The sequence below is a fragment of the Misgurnus anguillicaudatus genome, chromosome 20, assembly GCF_027580225.2.
Source record: "Misgurnus anguillicaudatus chromosome 20, ASM2758022v2, whole genome shotgun sequence".
In the NCBI taxonomy this organism is placed as follows: Eukaryota; Metazoa; Chordata; class Actinopteri; order Cypriniformes; family Cobitidae; genus Misgurnus; species Misgurnus anguillicaudatus.
The window spans coordinates 3,279,985-3,301,327 of NC_073356.2; the positions used below are offsets into that span (position 1 = coordinate 3,279,985).

The window sequence follows — 21,343 nt, forward strand, 5'->3', positions numbered from 1 at the left end:
GTTTTTCCCTCCACAGACGCACATCGGCAAACTAGGCAATGAACTTGCGCTCCCTGGGCGGTTCAGCGCAAAAAAGGAGGCGTGCTCCGGCGCAAACCATCTCTTATGCTATTTTGCAGTTTCAAAAAACAATTGCGCTACTAACCAAAAAAAACTAGTCTAAAGTCAGTGGCGCATTGCTCTCGCGGTACTTTGATGTCTTCGGTGCCGAACTGTCTGCACAGCGTCACATAGAAACGCCCTTTGACTCTTTACAGCAGAGTACCAGCAACATGAGAAGTGTTGCAAAAGAAAGTGAAGGTATGCAGTACGCTAAAATATAAAGTGTCTGTACTGCGAGCACTGGTTTAGTTATTTACATCGTGTGTTGCTCTTTCACCATTGTGCACCCGCGCACTCGCTCTGTAGTTTGTAGCTCGCGCTCCGGCTTCTGTAAACAATAGCCGTTTCTTAATACCAAGTAGGGGAGAGTGGGTCAAAATAAGCCAGTGGGTAAGTTGACCCACCCCCTTTATCTAGGCAACCATACAGATTTGTAGCCGTGTGACCACAAATACAGGTAGCAACCATAATTTCTATTTGGCTATGTTAAAGAGAAGGACAAATTAAAGAGTTATGATTAAAGTGATTTTTTTTTTACAAAAAACAGTTTTTATCCTATCAAACTAAAATTTATACATACCAGATTTATCCAGGTCTATATACCATAAATATTGGTGATAGGCTAATGTATAAACCATGTGAATGATTTAGCTAAAGATTAGCCTTAATTACTAAGCTAGGCAGTTTTCCCAAAATGGTGGCTGTGGGGAAAAGTGAACCAGATGGGGTAAACTGAACCAGCGGTTCAACCCCACCATGAGGCACTGAAACCACTGAACATGTTTCATTAAAAAAATATATCTGTGTAGTTTCGCACAACTGATTTGTTCTTTTTTTTAAACATTTTAGATCACATATCATGCCAAGACATTACAATATTACTACATTTTTATTTTATGCATTTGGCGTTTTGGTCCATACTGAAAAACAAACTTACCACTAAGAAACGTCCATTGACAATCTCCAAACAATAAGTTGTTCCTCAAAATCTGTATTTTCATCTGATACAGACTCAAACATGAGTGTATGACATCAGCGTAAAGTTGACCACACCTAAAAACCGTACTGCTAAACTTGACAGGAATGCTCTGTGTATACCAGCACCTCCTTTATTAATTGTATAGCAGGAAAAGTTCTATTTTACTTCTCAGCGTGAGAAATAGCTTACACGCTTTGGCGTGCGTGTGAACTGACAGAAATGCGTGTGTCTCATGGCGAATGCGTGGGACTTGAGAGCCCAGGTTATATCAACATATGTCAAATTACGTAACCCGATATCCACTTAATTTTAGTTATAAACATTCTTTTAAAATAACTTACAGCGTATGTAGTAGGCCTAGATTTGCGTTTAAACAAAGGAACTGCAAGGGTGGGAATTAAAACCCCACACGCTGGTCAAAACTTGAAAAACTGGTTTTCTTTTGATTCCCTGAGAGGCGATTAGAATTGGCGGTTGGCAAAGAATTGGCAGACCTGGGTGGGTGGTTTTTAATTTCTTGACTTTCTATGTCACTGGTAGCTGCTAAAACTAGACGCATTACATTTTGGAATGAACTTCCTTCATGTCGTTTTATTTATACACTGTAAAAAATATTTTCTGAATTTTTAAGTAAAGTTAGCATTAAATATGTTTTACAATTTTAAATGAATTTTTGCTTTTATTATAATTATAACTTAAATAACTGTAAATATTTATTAAAAATAATATTACACATTTTTTTATCAAAAAGACAAATAACTTGATTCTCATTAATAATAGGCATGGAAAACAAACTTCTCATTTTCAAAGCCTCATACAGCTTGTGCCTATCTGCGTTGAACTTGAGAGCGCTTTAAGCGTTTATTGTGTCTTTCAGCACATTACATATGTGACCCATTCTGTCTAAATGAGTGGGATGTTTTCAAATACTCTATTAATTAAACATCTAATACGTTTTCTGAGAGTGAAATGATTAATAATAAGATGCATGTCATGTCTGACATCTTGGTTTCGGTTTAAAAACATGCAGGAATTTGAAAATAAAATGCAGGACTTGCTTCATGTTTAAAGAGTTATTAAGAGAGATAAAGTTCGGGATTGATTTATGTTAAAAAGTTATGAAGATCAACAAGACTCGCGCTGCCTGACAGATCCGAAACGCAACGCACAGGCACGCAAGTACCTGCACTGACAGAATAGTAAAAAAAACATCTGTTTTGGCAAGAATTTACGAAAGCATATTAAGCATTACAACAAACTTGCTAAGCTCATTATTAAATATGTCCATAGCCTACAGTGTTTGCGCGAACAGAACGAATTGTTTAAAAAAACTCTCATTAATCTTCATCTAAATTAATAAATAATCAGATGTTCGTTTATAATTGTCATATCAGATCACAAGTTAATATCATTCAATGTCAACTTAATGGTAGAAAAAAACAATATGGGTCGTTCCATCTCCTTTCGAAACGTCAAGAACATCGATTTTTCAACGCTCTCTAATGAACTTGACAATTCTATCATGAGAGATGTATTTTCTACTCCAGATGACTTAGTTTCCTACTGTAACGAAAGACTACATAATGTGTTTGATAAGCTTGCACCTCTAAAAACCCGGACCGTATATTTCTCTCACTCTGCACCTTGGTTTACTCCTGAACTGAGACAACTAAAAACTAAAGGACGTCGCCTGGAACGTCTATGCATTAAAACAGGTCTCACTGTCCACAAGGAGATGTATACAGATCACATGCTATCCTACAAGAATGCTCTCCTGACAGCTAAATCTCATTATTATTCTGTTATGATTAGATCAGATGAAGGGAACACTAGATCCCTGTTTACAACAGTAAATAATATTCTACGGCCTCCTGATAGCCTTCCTTCCCACCTATACTCTAATGACTTATGTAATAAATTTATGACCTTTTTTATAAACAAAATTGACAATATCCATCAACAATTAGCTCCCCAAAGCAGCCTGGTATGTGATCCCCCGCTTTTGCTAAATCACGATTCTGCTCTCTCTCTACTTTGTAGCTTTAAACCCCCGACTGTTGAAGAAATATCACGTTTGATCCGACAATCTAAGTCTTCCACTTGTCAGTTAGACCCACTCCCTACTCACTTAGTTAAAGCTTGCCTATCCACTCTATCTGGTATAGTAACTGATATTATTCATTCTTCTTTGACTTCTGGGGTTGTTCCTTCATCTTTTAAAGTTGCTGTTATAACTCCAAGACTTAAGAAACCGGGCGCTGATCCTAATAATTTTTCAAATTTTCGCCCAATCTCCAATCTACCTTTCGTCTCAAAAGTCTTGGAAAAGGTTGTTGCATCCCAGGTACACGCCCACCTCTCAAAGAATAGTCTGTTCGAAAAATTCCAGTCTGGTTTTCGACCATTGCATAGAACAGAAACCGCCATGGTAAAAGTTGTTAATGATTTACTGATAGCAGCTGATTCTGGACTCTTAACACTACTCATCTTGCTCGATCTAAGTGCAGCCTTTGATACAATTTCCCATCATGTTCTCTTAGATAGATTACTCTCTATAGGTATCACTGGCATTCCTCTTACCTGGTTCAGATCCTATCTCACCGGACGCACTCAATTTGTTCAGCTCAAAAACTTCAGGTCATACTCGTCATCTGTCACTGCTGGTGTCCCTCAAGGTTCTGTTCTGGGCCCTCTCTTATTTATCATTTACTTACTACCACTTGGTAACATCCTGCGGAAATATGGCATTAGTTTTCATTGCTATGCGGACGACACCCAGCTCTACCTATCATCCAAACCAAATTCTACTCTTCTGTCAACTTCTCTCTCAGATTGTCTAGAAGAGATTAAATCCTGGTTTTCACACAATTTTCTCAAATTAAATACTGATAAAACAGAGGTTCTTCTAGTTGGCACAAAATCCAATCTGTCAAAATCTAATAGCTTTACAATTTCTATTGATAACTCTACAATATCTCCATCTTCTCAGGTTAAGAGTCTGGGTGTTGTCCTCGATAGCACTTTGTCTTTTGAAAAACATGTAAACAACATTACTCGCTCTGCATACTTTCACCTACGGAACATCAGCCGGCTTCGTCCATTTCTCAGCCCCAATTCAGCAGCCATTCTTGTTCACGCTTTAGTCACTTCACGCATTGATTACTGTAATTCTCTTCTATTTGGCTTACCACACAAACTCCTTCACAAACTTCAACTGGTCCAGAACTCAGCTGCCCGTATAATCACTAGAACCTCTTCCATTGAGCATATAACTACCGTTCTCTATCACTTACATTGGCTTCCAGTTAAATATCGTGTAGAATATAAGATTCTGCTTCTCACTTTCAAAGCTCTTCATAATCTAGCACCCTTATATCTTTCTGAACTGCTTCACATCTACACCCCAAAGCGTACACTTCGATCTTCCTCTTCTGTCTCCCTTGTAGTACCACCGGTTCGGTTAGTCACTATGGGGTCCAGGGCGTTCAGCTTTGCTGCCCCTCATCTCTGGAACTCTCTCCCTAAATCATTACAAGAAAGTGAATGTCTGGTTACTTTTAAATCACGTCTTAAAACGTACCTATTTAAATTAGCTTTTTCTGATCAGTTTTAAACATTGTATGTTTTTACTGTTGATGTTTTGTTGTATTGTTTTGAGTTGTTTTATGATTGTCATTTTACTGTACGGTGTCCTTGAGTGCTCTGAAAGGCGCCTTTAAATAAAATGTATTATTATATTATTATTATTATAATTTCAAATAACAGTATGCTCTATTATTTAAAAGTCAGTTTTGACTTAGTTCAAAACAAGCAAAATTATTTTAAACAAGGTAATTAGAAAGATGTAATTCAAATGTTTCAGTTGTTATTTACTAACTTTTTTTATGTTAATTGCAATTCATGTCATAATAATCTTCAGTATAAATTTTGCTTTTAAAATGTTACATTTTCATATTTTTATCTATTTTCTTGTTTATTTTATATTCACCTAGATTGACAATGAAGCTGGTTTTAACTTGAAGTAATTAAAAGATCATCTGTGACCGAAGTCACTGAGACACGGAGTTATTAACGAATATTTTATTATCAGAGTGCAGCATTTTATCAAGGTTTTCTGGTCTTGTGTAATTAAATAAAACAAAAAAACTAAAAGGGTAATTTTTTACAGTTGGATTAAAAGAAGCTTGATATTAGCAGCGTTTTAAAACTAATTCCAAAACATCTCGAGTTTCTAAATAAGGGACGCGCAGAAAATGTCATTCATGTAATTTTATAGATTACACTCATTCACTTAACACAAATATTATACGTGCTTTAAGGGCTTTATAATTTAGCTGTTACAGTAAACACTTGATTATGTCTGGCCGAATATTTTTTCTGTTATTCGGATGAATTCGTTATTTGTTTTAAAGCCATTATCCTTTTCCTTCCGAATAACGTATTCAGCTTCGGGCACATCCCTAATATATATATCCGTATATATATATTTGACGAATGCTTATCACATTACTTTTTTGTTTCTTCAATTTTAAAGATGAATATTCTCCTTTAGAGATGGGCAATTTTTTGCAATAGCACATTATATTCAAAATGTTGAGCTCATAAAAAAGATTTTTCGCTTATTTAAATGACTTGTTTATGTTTTTATGCATGTTTAGTTTTGGTGCAATTTCCCAAAAGCTTATAATAAAGAAAAAAAACGCGAGTTATTTTGTTATAAGACTCAGTTATCATACATCACGTCTCTTGTACTGTAAGTACACGGAAAAAAATAAGACAAATGATGCGCGTTTGAGTCGGATTTTTATGAAGAATATGTGACTGTTTATGTAACAGGCAAAGAAAACTTCGCCAACGAAATGTTTGCCAAAAAAGCGTGCATGTATGACATCAAAGTCTATCGCCTAAACACAGAAATTCCGTGTCATGTTACTTCAATATCATACAGTATACGCTCAGCATAAAGTCAAGCACACAAATTGTCGTCAATATGGCCTACATGAAACACGACTGCCATCTACAGGTTTTTGTATTTCCTGCGTCCCCCACCGAACCCCCCTTCTGCGGGATCTCGCAGAATTTCGGAAGTGCTCGTGGCATTCTGCTCTCAGAGAAGTGCATTTTTAAAGGCCACATCTGTAATATGCATTTCAAGCCAAAATGAACTAGTCCGATCAGAATGATTACAACGCAGGAGAAATCTGTGGAGTGAGTAGGTAAATAATTATCGAACAGAATTTGAAATTCCGCTTCAGGGTCACTAGTGGGCACCAAAACTCCATACAGGAAGTAGCCTAACGTCACTGAAATGGCTATAACTCGTGAACGGTTTGAAATAACTTAACAAGGTTTGGCAAACATATGTACCAGCTCACTCCGGGATCAAAGCAAAAAAGATGCAGATTTTGGCCACTAGGTGGCGCTTTAACAGGCTTGAGAACGGGAATGGCTATTACTACACAACCGTTAGCCTGATACACTTAATATTTTGTATGGTGTGTCTTTGTGCAATGTACCATGAGGGTCTAGAAGGACATTGGCGTATCTCCAAAAACATGGCCGTCATCGGCCAATGAATGTTGAGGACTGATTTGACAGGGTTAACAAAGGTCGATCGGAACGAAACGCACTGTGCTTCTTCGTGTACTGCTCTTGAAGGCCTGTAAGAATTATGGTGTCATTTGGCCACCAGGGGGCGTAATACTGTATTTCGGTGCCTGTATCACGTGACGTTTGACATACACACACAAACATGACATCGTATGATAGATCGGCTCATGATGAAAAACTTTGCCTTTTGAAGCGTTGCTGTAAATCAAACGGTTCGTTAGTTATTGCCGATAACGTTTAAACCTACTTTTGCGAACTAGTCCTAGGTTTTTCGCCCGATCTGAACCTAACCAAGGCTGATTGATTCTGTGGAGTGTGAATATGAATAATTATGAAAAAAAGTTTAAATTTGTATTGAAACACGCAAGGATTGGCCAAAAACCGAACTGGGCGGAACTTAAAACATTTAAACGGCCATAACTCGAGAGGCGTTTGAGATATCATCATGAGGCTTGAATTATATCTGTAGGCCATCGGTCTAAGGTCGTGATATAATAAGCTTGCTGATCAGACACTAGATGGCGCTATAACGGGGAAAATGGCACTAAATACTGTGATTATGCAGCGGTTACACTTATATAAGCCTATAACTTTATCTGTGATCAACAAATTTTCATGGTCGTTTTTATATAATCCTGAATTGTTTTCGAATCCTATGATACCAAGCATGCCAGGTTTCGAGTTACGGTTTGACCAGAACTGCGTTTTAGCTCATAAAAAACAATCACTAATATCTTCGTAACCGTAAATCCTATCGACTCGAAAACACCACAGGAAGAACGAAAATGGCACTAAATACTGTGATTATGCAGCGGTTACACTTATATAAGCCTATGACTTTATCTGTGATCAACAAATTTTCATGGTCGTTTTTATATGATCCTGAATTGTTTTCGAATCCTATGATACCAAGCATGCCAGGTTTCGAGTTACGGTTCGACCAGAACTGCGTTTTAGCTCATAAAAAACAATCACTAATATCTTCGTAACCGTAAATCCTATCAACTCGAAAACACCATAGGAAGAACATTACTTTACCTTCTGAACAAAAAACTCTATTAGCGCTGTATTCAAATTTTCATCAGAAATGGTAAAAAAATGCGAAAAACCAAAATTTACTTAAAATGTTATTGTATTCAAGGTTGTATCTTCAAAAAACCTACGCGTAATGACACGGTGCTTGGTAATTTCGTTTGCAGCGCCACCTAGTGGTCGGATGCATATTTTACACGCCAATAGTCAACGTATTTTAATGGGACTTGTTTCATAGGAGTCCTGAATTGTTGCAGAGTCCAATGATGCAAAACATGCCAAGTTTCGCTTTACACTTAGTCTTGGGGTTACCAGAACACAATTCAGGAGGGGATTAAATATGTCAAGCATAATCTTTGCAGCTGTGTTTGCTGTCCACTGTAGGTCTTTGTGGTCTGCTGCGCTGCAGAATAACTCATTCTCGTTAACAAATTATCCTCATAACGTCACATTAAGGATGTTACATGCTTGTGCTATCGGTGCACCTGTGTGTACGCATACATTGTCTGTATGATCCGTTTTTGACCATCTCTTTCGTTTTGTCTGGAGTGAGGTGGTCTATCATTCATTGTGGCTGTGTTCGGGTGTAACTCCTCAGCCTGGTCAGCGACGTCTGATGTTTTTGACGTGCTTTTATGCTCGAAACCCGACAATTGCTGCTTGCAGCTATATTTTCTTATTATATTTACAATTATGAACTCGACTCTTCCTTATCGAGGTCCGTAACATCTGCTTTGTGCTTGATCTTTACACATCTTTTTTACTTTCACTCAAGTAAATTTTAAAATATTTTACTTCTACTTTAGTTTCAGTTTCAGTTTCATTTATTTAAGCAGGGACAATGCACAAAATTAACATTAACCTTGTACAAGAACAAGGAGAAATGCCTTGTGCCAGGTTGTAGCACAAGTGCTATTTTCCGCCTGTAGTCCCTTGGCAGGTCAATAACACAATAATATAAAATTCCATATAAATAAAAAACATTTAAATATAAAATTTACATCACAATCACTCTTAATTTACAATGAATACTTTCATGTTCTCAATGTACCCCCCCTCCAAAAATTAATCCCACCCAAACACAAATTATACAATAAATCCTTACCTATCCCAATTTCAATCACACACAAACACACACACACATCACAAGTGTGTACAGTGTTGTTGTGACAGTAACCAAGCTTTTATCAAACCCGAGAAGATGAATGGATTTGTAGAAGTAATAAGGTGTGTGGGGAGAGTATTCCACTGAGTTGTAGCCACAAAAGAAAAAGTTGACTTACCAAAAGAAGTTCTACGATTGGGAATATTGCACTCTCCTCTAGTGGCTGATCGAGTAGCTCTTTTCTTTTCTGAGTTAAGTGCAATACTTTTTTTTAGTGGAGGAGCGACACCATTATGAATTATTTTAAAAAGTAGACAAACATTTGAATACATTATTAAATTTTCAAAACTTAAGATATTATATTTAGTCATTATTTTACAGTGGTGATATTGACGTGTTTTTTTATCATGGATCTTAAGGGCTGTTTTATATAACGTTTCAAGTGGTCTCAATGCTGTCTTACTTGCTTGAGACCAAGTTGTCATACAATACAAAAAGTGCGGAACAATCATTGCATTTAAATAAGTGGTTGATGCCTCAATAGTAAGAGAGTTTCTTATATGTCTGAAATTAAAAAGATTAAATTTAAGTGTACTAACAAATTTTTTTACATGTTTTTTAAAAGTAAGAGTTGAGTCCAGGATAACACCCAGATATTTAAATTGGTCCACATTTTTAATTATATGCCCATTTGCTAAGACCTCAGGGCATTCTTTAAGTTTACATCTATTTTTAAAAAACATGGTTACAGTCTTTTCAATATTCAAAGTGAGACATGAGCTATGTAACCATTCCACAACCTTATGCATTACATTCGTTAATTTTAAAGCAACCTCTGTAGCATTCTTCCCATGAGTGTACAGCACGGTATCATCTGCATACATCACCAAATCAATATCATTACATACTAATGGAAGGTCATTTATATATATACAAAAAAGCAGTGGCCCTAAAATCGACCCTTGCGGGACCCCCATAGTACATCTTTTTAATGGGGATAATGCATTGTTCATTCGGACACACTGATGTCGTCCACTCAAGTAAGATTTAAACCAATTTTGTGTATTTAATGAAAGATTATAATGTGCAAATTTGCTTAATAATATCTCATGGTTGACCGTATCAAAAGCCTTGCTTAGATCCAAAAAAACTGCACCCACCACTCCACCTTGATCTAAATTTGTTTTAATTTGTTCAAGGAAGTAGCAGCAGGCCATTTCAGTTGAATGTTTTTTTCTAAAACCAAATTGCATAGGATGCAATGAGGCCTTAGAGTCAAGGTGAGCAATTAATTGTTCTGCTACCTCTCTTTCAATAACCTTTGAAATGACTGGTAGAATGCTAATAGGCCGGTAATTGCAAACCTCTTGTTTGTCACCAGATTTATACACCGGGGTCACAATAGCAGGCTTTAAGATACTTGGAAAGATACTTTCATTAATAGATTTATTTAATAAATTAGTTAAAGGAGCAGCTAAAAAATCTTTATGAGTTTTTAAGAGAGCAGTATCAAGACCATAAATGTCCTTTGCTTTACTATTAGTTAATGTAGATAGTATTTTATTAACCTTTATATCATTTGTGGGTAATTATTTCTTTAGTTTCTTGTACTTTTACTTAAGTTTTTGGCTACTCTTTCCACCTCTGTTAAAATCTTAATAAATCCAGGCTAAGTTTGACACATTTAGCCTAAATTATCAGACAGATAACAGCAGCTAGCTACTGTAATAAGAAATCCTTTTTACAGCAACAATTAAAAATTTCAGTTGAAGGATACAAGGTAAACTCAACCAAATCAAATTCCATTTACTGCCAAAGTATTATGCTCTCCTCTTCAACAAAAAAAAAAGAAAACAGCCAAAGATTGTCAAGTACAAAGACAAATGTTCAATTATAAGAACAGTAAACACTCCATTTTAAACATTATTATGGTTACCAGATTATAGAAAACCTTTTTAGGGCAAGCCCCACATTTACTGTTACATTCTTAGTTAAGGTGGCAGTCTAGGAGTTGAATTTTAAGGTAACAGCAAGTTGAAAAAGTGATAATGTATGACCAGGCAAGAGTCACTGAACACAAAAAGGTAAACTGAGAAGTGTTTTATTTGTATGGTACTCTTTTCTCAGTTAAAACTAAGATAAGGAGGCAGACAAAAATTCAGGAGGAGGAAAGCACAAAAGAACAAACAAAAATGACCCTATGTTTAGTTAAATATGTAACTGCTAAGCTAACAACAGAAAATGAAATTAACAACAAAAGTATACTCTACCTCCGTGACTAGGGGAAAAACAGGAGAAAACATGTTACAAAAAAGAATAAGCAGGAACCCACCTCCCTAAAGTTTCCAGAGTTCAAGATGTAAAAGTTCCACTAAAGGGCTACCAGCCAGGCAGTACAACACAATACAACAAAGAGTCAGAATACTCTAACAACCAGAAAAGTAAACATATGGTGTTAGCAAGAAGGATTCAACACGCTGGAGAGAAACCACACACACATACACAATACCCACAGGTACACAACCACATTAACAATCATAAAAGGAAATAAAAAGTATTTTGTTAATGGGAACGTAACAATATATATATATATATACCCTTTAAGATTCGGCTGAATCTGAAACCGAATACCGAATCCTACTCGCATCCTTATTCCATGAACACAGTAAAACACATTAATGAAGTAAACAACTTCCACAGCAGTGTATTTTTCATTTTATTTAATTTTAACTGTACATTATGCCAGGATGACAAGTTGGAGAAAATATTTTGACAATTACCATAAGCATATGCATAATGAAAGCGATGCGTTGCGACACGCTCGTTTTTCCAATAAGAAAGCAGCTCCACGCTGAAAACTATATTTAACTTTGAGTGAGAAGCTCCGCTCGTCAATGTCAGTTTTCACACGGCCATCCAATTACAGTGGAGGAGGGGCGGGACATTACCACAGCAACCAACCGGCTCACAGCTGAAGCATCACAGCTACCAAGCGCTCGGCTGAAAAACAGTTGGCATTTGGCGTCCTAAAGGCGTTTTCAGCCGTGTTTAAAAGTTTTGGTGTGTCCAGCCCCTAAGGCTCACCGAAAGAAAAAGCTCATCTCCACGTCAGCACCCGATGTGTGTAATAAACGGCCGCATGACGTCGACCAGCGTAGCGCAAGTCAAGGGTTCGGTTCGGTGGAAAAAAAATCTAGGATTCGGCCGAACCCGAACCCCGTCAAAAAGCCCAGTATTCGGCCGAATCCGAATCCTGGATTCGGTGTATCCCTATATATATATATATATATATATATATATATATATATATATATATATATATATATATATATATATATATATATATATATATATTAGGGCTGTCAATAGATTAAAATATTTAATCGCGATTAATCGCATGTGTTAGGGCCATTTTAAACTTCAGTTTATTTTATTTAAATTTACCCCCCTTTCTGGCACTTTTATTTTGCATTGACACCTCCAGGAAATCCATATATGGAGACAGGAAGTGAAGCCAGGGGGAATGGCATTAGAAAGGAAGCGCTTGCCACAGTTGGGAGCGATATAGTTTTTTGACCAAAAATTCACGCAAACAGATAGTAAAAGAAAATTGAAACCTTTTGTTTTCATTTACACTGATATGCATACACCATTTTTGAATTAGATATTTAAGTTGTAGCTTATTTAGAAGGATAGAAGATCCTATTTTGTTTCAAGTTTAAGTTGGTTTGAACGTGCGTCCGATAACCCCCCTCCCCATAGCTGGCACGCGCAGCGGCTTGTGATGAGGTGAGACAAGCGGCTGAAACAAAAGTCAAAAAACTTCGTCAAGGATTAGGAAAAACATTCCGTTTTGGATTATGGACAACGCAGGATAAAGCACGCGGATTCATCGCTGTTATCAGGACACCTGCTGCATTGGAGAAAGCTGCTGATGGTGAAAACTTTCATCGAGTCGTGAATAACGCGATAAACCCAGAACTATGACTATTTATGTGGACAAGCCTCATAGCATGATGTTGACTCTTTGATTGAATGCTTATGCTTGATAAAGTCCAGAAAGTTAGATACAGCGTGCTTTGAATTAAAACGTTTACATTTTGAGACTGTAACGTTTTAACACTGTGCTTTATATGCATTCCGGGCTCTATATGCATTCCGTCATGCCTGAAGAGGTTGGCCGTAGCGCTAAAATATAAAGCTCACGCATCTCTGCGTAAAGGAATCATAACAGTGTTTATTGGACTGTATAAATAGTTGACTGACTTTGTAGTCAACAGTTTGGGAACATTTAACAAAGGAGACCTGTTTATTTGTTTAAATCAAGTTGCATTTAAAGACCATTAAACCGTGTCCTTCAAGCCTACAACTATTAATGGCCACTATGGATGAACATATTAAGGAATTGAAGGAACTAAAGAAGGTCAGAAAAGGCAAATTAGCAAAATGCACATGCAAAATGAATGAAATTAAAGGGATGATGCAACAAAAAGATATTAATGCTGTGAAACAACATTTTATCATTTTCCAATCACTTTGTGAAGAATTTAATAATGCCCATAATTATGTACAAAATGCATTACCAGAACAGGAAAAGCAAAAAGATAAAGTTGAATGGTATGAATCTACACAGCAAAATCACCAGTGTTAAATTTTCAGGGATGGTGTTAAATACACAGTGTTGATGCTGTTTTAACACTATCTGGTAATAAAATAACACTGCCATTGCTAGGCCAGTGTTATATCCATGACAGTGTCAGTGTAAAACAAGGGTGTTACCAGATTTCACACTGAGCGGTGTAAATCAAGCCACGCCTCCACTAAACATTTCCTGTCAGGGATTTTACCGCCATTTTCTTTCAAATGAGGACTGAAGAGAGCAGGTAAATCTCATAATATTTACATGGTTTAGCTAAATTAAACTGTTATTTCTCTGTCTGACTCTACGCAGCCAAATGCCAAAAAACCTAAATAAGATATTTTTCCCATTTTATTTCCTGTTTGTTCGTTATTTGGTTCAGTTTAATCAGAGCTACCTTGTGTTATGTTGTTCCCTTGTTAGTTTAGTATAAAGTTAAACTGCTAGCTCAAAGTTTGAACCAAGAAGGATAATATTAACAGGAGATATGAATGAAAGAATTGAACCATGATAAAACGCGACATGCACTACAAATTGAAGGTATGAAACTAAGTTAAATGAAAGCTCGTTTATTCACCATATGATGCTCGTTATGAGGTAATCATATAGGCTAGATACCGTGAGTTAACGAGGTCGTTTACATGCACGCGAGTGCACGGATATTATTCAAATTACTGAAAAACACGGAGATAACCGCAACCGCATTGCCATGTGTTTTTCCAAGATGTATGCAAACAGGGGAAATATCACCAAACCAACAATTCATTTTACCAAAACCTCACTATATATCATCATTTGTATGCACAGATTGCTGGATTGGATGCATTGTGTGTTGTAAGCTTTTCGTGGCGCTAGATGTCAGACAGATGCAAATGGCAAATACATACGAAAGTGTAAAACGTGTATGGCGAACATTTGTTTTTTTCTGTCATTATAGACGTTAGTTTGGTAAAAGTACACACTGAGTGCTTCAAATCATTCAGAAGAGATGCTGTTTTTAAGGGCAGTTTATTAAAGAAGACCTGACATGGATGACTTCCAATGAGAAACGACTGCTAATACTTATATAAATTCATTACAGAAGGTAAGTTTATATATTTATACATATAAATCATTTTATTTGACATAACTGAACAGTTAACCAATCTTTTTAGTATAGTTTTGTACATATTATGGTTATTAGTCTGGCAAGAAAGTCACATGACCTGCTGCCAACTTTAATAAAAATATATTATCTTATACATCGTTTTGCTATTGATATCATATTAAATAGCAATCAAATTGATTACTATTTGGAAATGTATAAATGAAGATTCATATTGTCTTGAGTGCTGTTTTTAATATAAAAAGAATGTTGAGTTTTCAGAGTCTTTATTGTCATTTTTTTGTGATAGGACCCTACCAGACTATATTTGAATACTGCATACCCATGAATTCTGAACTGTTATTCCTTAACCCAGTTTGGAGGATAAGAGCTTACCAACTAGTTATGTGAGTACACAGTGTACATTAGTACTGTACACTGTCTCTAACATGATTTGTTATACTGAGATGATTTTGATTCAAATAACGGTTAAAACTGCACCCTTTTTGGTATTTTCTTGACTGTTTTTGTCTTTGAAAATCTGCAGAAATATGCTGAAGCGATGTATTGCAAAATAGCCAACATACAACAATTAAAGAATAATTGCAGACTACATCCTGATGAAGATTTGAATGACCCTCTGTCTGGTCAACAACAGTTTAAATATGGTAAGTGTACATGGGTTTGCTACTTTTACGGTTTTAAAGTTTAACTGTATACTCATGGTGTTTAAATTCTGTTTTGCTAGGATAGGACAGTGATGTGGCAGCTCTTCCCTGACTCATTCACCTCTTGCCTTCATTTGTGAAAGGAGGAAAGACTGGAGAGGGTCAATGTGCAACTGAAGCTACTGATTGTGCTGTGTAAGTTTTTTTGGTATTTTGTTCTAGTTGTTAATTCAGCAGTTAGTTTGCTTGCATTGTTCACCCCATGTAAATGCATACAAGTTCATAAATACACATCAAATACATTCATCAAATACACTCTTTTAAAACACTCTTAGGTGATGAGCATCAATCCATGCTTTGAGGTGGATGAATCAGCACAGCCCTGCCTGCTCTGCGTTGGGAACAGAAGTTGCATCCAGAGTTTTTGCATCATTCTGGACCAAAAAGCCATTCCCTGCCTGATGAAGACCACTGGTGCAGCCTACCACTACATCATGAGTAAAACAACTACAGAACTAAATACCAGGTTGGAATGCATTTAAGAAAAATGAAACGTCTTTTGAATTTAAATGTCTGTTTTGTTATGGAAAAATCTTTAGTATTGTGAAGGATAAGCATTTCTGCCTGCCAGTAAGGTAATTGCAGTGTATTTTAATGTTCAAGTTTTGAGTAGGGTGGCAAATTTTTTTAAACTCTCATTTGATTTATTAAAGACTTTATAATAAGTGGTTTTCATGTCACTGCGCTGTGGTATAAGATAACTTTCATTATTCCATATTGTATTCTGTTTCTAATTGTAGATGAGGTATTTAAATAAGCAGTGTTAAATGCAAAGTGTTGTGTGTATCAATGTAAATATTAAATGTGATGTACTTTAATAAAAAGAGGTTTTGCAATATTTCTTGTCATTTGTCTTTTATAGAAACAACCCATTAGCAACAAAAGTGGCTATTAATCAGTATTTTAACACTTAACATTGTTGAATTCACATTACACTGGTGTTGACCTTAAATTAGGAGTGTTAATTTTTAACACTGTATTTGTGTGCCAACACCAGTGTAGTGTGGAAACAACAATGAATAGTGTTGAACAAAGTGTAAAATTTAACAATATTGAGTGTTGAATTAACATATAATGGGTGTTGTTAAATTAACACTACACTTTTGACTAAATTAACACAGTGTAGTGTGGACACACATACACACTTTGCCGGTGTTAAATTTGACACCGTGGGTGTTATTTTAACACCAGTGATTTTGCTGTGTAGGATAGAACCATTTGAAGATTTCCTGGAAGAGGTACAAGAATGGGAGGTATTAAAAGCACAGCAAGGTGAATTGGGTGAACAGGAATTTCCTGTAGAAGAACGGGAGTCCGTTGAACCAGAGGCTGCATCAGAGCAGGAAGAGGTTATATAATATCCACCAGAGTCAAGAGATCTGCAAGATTCTGTAGGTCCAAATGATAGTATTTCTAATGTTAGTAAATCTAAATCATCTTCAGTGACATCTGAACATAGGAAGGCCCTTGCTGAGAAGGCTGCATTGTTGTCACGTAGAGAAGCATTGAATGCTAAGCATGAACTTGAGCAACAGAGAATGATTTTGGACTCAAAGATTGAAAATGCAGAACTCGAAGCAGAAATTGCTGCATCAGATGCCAAGATAAAGGTTCTGGAAAGCTTTGAATTACAGTCAGGAAAATCTGAAGACGGCATGAACTCCTATTTAGAAAGCCAAAGACCATTTTTACATGCATCAAGTCAAAAACACTCACCAGTGGAGTTTGCTAGAATATTTACAGTCCCTAAAACCCCACTGCAAAAAATTCTGCAACAGCCCAGACCTGCTAGAGTTTTACCTAAGCAACAACAGACAATGCCAAAGAGCACAGTCTCAACTTTAAAGCAGTCTGTCACGATTGCAAAGACACCAATGTCTTTTAAGATCAAACAGGATAAGGATCGAAAAGGCGGTGGTCAAAAACCTGACTCAAGTTCAGACTATGATGATTTGTCTTCTGTCATGCAACGACAAAATGACATTGTTGATTTACTTGTACGCCAACATAAGCAAGCACTATTACCTGTTAGAGAAATACCTACCTTTCATGGTGATCCATTAAGTTTTACAACATTCATGCGTGCCTTCGAATATAGCATTGAAGACAAAACATCAAATAATCAAAATCGCCTTTACTATCTTGAGCAGTATACGACAGGACAACCCAGAGAACTTGTCCGAAGCTGTTTCCATATGGATCCCTCAAGAGGATATTGTGAAGCTAAAAGACTCCTACAGGAGAACTTTGGGGATGACCTGAAAGTTACAATGGCATACATGGATAAGGCCCTGAAATGGACAAATATCAAGTCTGATAATGGAAAGGAACTACAGAACTATGAACTGTAACTTAGAGGCTGCTGTAACGCAATGCAAGACTTAAAGATCATGGAAGAATTAGATTTACCCTCCAATATGAAAATGATTATAACCAAATTGCCCTATAAACTGAGAGAAAAGTGGAGATCCATGGCAGCCAATATCCTGGAAAATACAGGTCGCAGAGCCCGTTTTCATAACCTTGTAGCTTTTATGGAGAAGCAGGCTAAGATTCTGTTGGACCCTCTGTTCGGTGACATTCAAGACATCAACAGGATTAAGATCTCAGCCATTTCCAAACAGCCAAACTCAATAATGGGCAAAGGTAGTAGCTTTGCTACTACGGTAGCAGTGTTGACTGATGACTGCGACATCAGAACATGTGCTAAAGATCATACATTAAAATGTCAAAGAATCCCTGACCCTTGTGCCGCCTGTGAATTCTGTGAAGGCAAACATCACCTGAAGGATTGCCAGAAGTTAAAGATACAGCCACAAGTAGCCACAGTAGAGTTTCTTAAAACAAAAGGTTTCTGTTTTGGATGTCTTCTGAGAGGACACATGAGTAAAGATTGCAAGAGGAGAATGACATGTGAGAAATGTCAAGGTAGGCATCCGACCATCTTGCATTTAGACAAAGTCAAGCCGACTGAGTCAGTAAAAAAGAAAGAGAACTCCATCAACAGCGGTCATGTCGCCCTTGAAGCTGGTGGAGTAACTGGGGCCGGCAAAGACTGTGCTCTGTCAATTGTGCCGGTGCAAGTAAAAGTCACTAAGGGAAGCAAGGTCTTGCTGACCTATGCCTTTCTGGATCCAGGAAGTTCAGGGACGTTCTGTACAGAGAGACTGAGAAGACGGTTGAACGCTAGAGGTCGTAAGACCGAGATTCTCCTACGGACGATGGGGCAGATCAAGACTGTCTCAAGTTACGAGATTTCTGGACTGGAAGTAGGCAACCTGGATGGGAACACCTTCTTGGAACTCCCAAAGGTCTACACGCAAGATGCCATCCCAGTGACCAAAGAGAAAATTGCCACTAAGGAGGACATCTCAAACTGGCCATACTTGAAGGAGGTCAAGCTAAATGAGATTGATGCGGACATTGATCTTCTGATAGGAGCCAATGCCCCAAGAGCCCTCGAACCATGGCAGATTATTAATGCCAAAGATAGTGGCCCTTATGCAGTCAAGACTGTGTTCGGATGGGTAATCAATGGACCACTCAACTCTTGTAGTGCTGAGGAGTCTTCAAGATTGCAGACTTTAACCACAAACCACATTTCTGTGACAGAGTTAAAGGATCTATTAGTACAGCAGTACAATCATGATTTTCCCGAGAGGAAGTATAATGAGAAGAAAGAGATGTCTGCTGAAGATCACAAGTTCATGGAGAGTGCCAAAAGCTCAGTAATGTTCAAGAACAGACATTATTACATGTCACTTCCATTGCGTGACCGAAACACGATGATGCCGAACAATCGTGATGTTGCCAAGCAACGAGCCCTGAACCTAATTAGGAAGTTCAAATCAGATCCAACTTATGCTCTGGACTACAGGAACTTTATGACGGAGGTCATCCAGAAAGGCTATGCAGAGAAGGTGCCACAGGACAGGCTTCAGAGGCAAGATGGAAAAGTGTGGTACATTCCACATCATGCAGTGTATCACAAAAGGAAGAAAACTCTAAGAGTGGTATTCGATTGTTCATCAACATTCCAAAAAACATCCCTCAACGATAAACTACTGCAAGGGCCTGACCTGGCTAACTCACTCCTCGCAGTCCTGTTAAGATTTCGTAAAGAACCCATTGCTATGATGGCAGATATAGAGGGGATATTTCATCAAGTTTGTGTCCATGAAGATGACAGAGACCTGTTGAGATTTCTGTGGTGGCCAGACGGCGACATGTCAAAGAACCTTGAGGAGTTTCGGATGACTGTCCACCTATTTGGAGCAATATCCTCTCCTACATGTGCCAACTTCGCACTGCACAAGACAGCAGATGACCATGGTCATGGCTATGCTGAAGAGGTGAGCAGGACGATCTAATGCAACTTCTATGTCGATTACTGTCTAAAGTCCGTGGCAACAGAAGACCAGGCTGTTACCCGCTGCAAAGACCTCAGAGACCTCTGCTCTCTGGGCGGATTCAAGCTCACAAAGTGGATTAGCAACAGCCGCTCTGTGCTTGCTTCCATCCCCGATGAGTACAAGGCAAAGCAGATCAAAGAGCTGAATCTAGACAGAGAGAAGCTTCCACTAGAGAGAGCTCTTGGAGTTTAATGGAACATTGAAAAGGACACCTTCATTTTTTGTGTCACTCCCCAGGACAGACCGCAGACACGTCGGGGTATTCTATCAATCGTTAGCTCAATTTATGATCCTTTAGGATTCCTGGCACCATTCACTCTAAAAGCAAAGCAGATCCTTCAAGACCTCTGCAAAATGAAGTGTGGATGGGATGATGACATTTCGGAGACTTGCCTTACAACTTGGAAGAAGTGGCTTACTGAACTGGAGCAACTGTCTAACGTTAAAATCAACAGATGTATAAAGCCCAAGAACTTTGGCCAAGTTGAAAAGGCACAAATGCATCACTTTTGCGACGCAAGCGAAAATGGCTTTGGCAGTGTAAGCTACCTAAGACTGACCAACAAAGCAGGTGAAATACATGTAACACTTGTACTGGGAAAATCCAGAGTGACACCGCTGAAGTAAATAACTATCCCAAGATTAGAGCTAGCCGCAGCAACCCTTGCAGTCAAGATGGATCGACTGCTGAGGTTAGAACTGGAATTGGAGTTAGAACCCTCAGCCTTTTGGACCGACAGCGAATCTGTGCTGAAATACATAAGAAATGAGAACAGAAGATTCAAAACTTATGTGGCCAATAGGATTTCAGACATTTGTGAACTATCAGACAAAGACCAGTGGCGGCACATCAGCTCTAAAGAAAATCCAGCCGATGATGCTTCACGTGGTCTGAACATTGAAGCTTTCCTTAAGTCCAAAAGATGGTTCCAAGGACCAGAGTTTCTTGCTAAACCAGACACTGAATGGCCAAATACGCTAAAAGATTCTCCATCCATCGAGTCAAACGATCCTGAGGTAAAAAGTAAAATGATAGTCAACAGTTTGATTGTAGAAGCAAAGAATCCACTAAGCAAGTTAATTGAGTATTACTCAAACTGGAACAGACTCAAGAGAGCTGTAGCATGGATGTTGAAGTTTTGGGAATTTCTACAAGAACAGAAACTACGTAGAGTCACTAGAACCACTCAGACCAACCTAAAGCTGAAAGCAAAAGTAGGACTTACCGTAGAAGACCTGCAGGAAGCGGAAGATTGTATTATCCACTTTGAACAAAGAAAAGCTTTCCAGCATGAGATTAACTCACTCAGACAAAGGCAGCCATGCGCCAAAATAAGCACTCTCCGCAAGCTGGACCCAATCCTGGACCAGGGTATTTTGAGAGTAGGAGGTAGGCTCAACAAAGCGGCCTAACCAAGCGAAATGAAGAATCCAGTAATTTTGCCAAAGAACTCTCACATTTCTAGACTGATCCTACAGCAAATCCATCTGCAAGTAGGGTACTCAGGACGAAGTCATATGCTAGCTAAGCTGCGAGAAAGATTCTGGCTACCTTGTGCTCATGCCATGGCTAGAAAAACCATTAAAAGGTGCATTTTCTGCCGAAGATATCAAGCTAAGGCGGAACAGCAGAAGATGGCAGATTTGCCACA

General features: G+C 37.8%; 1 long non-coding RNA gene across 1 annotated transcript; it reads left to right on the forward strand.

The window, feature by feature from the left end:
- Positions 1-14,129: 14,129 nt before the first annotated feature.
- On the forward strand, positions 14,130-16,483 carry LOC129422876 (uncharacterized). The gene is made up of 4 exons (XR_012359516.1): positions 14,130-14,551; positions 14,862-14,958; positions 15,099-15,414; positions 15,555-16,483. It is a non-coding gene; the product is annotated as an uncharacterized lncRNA (long non-coding RNA).
- Positions 16,484-21,343: the final 4,860 nt, after the last annotated feature.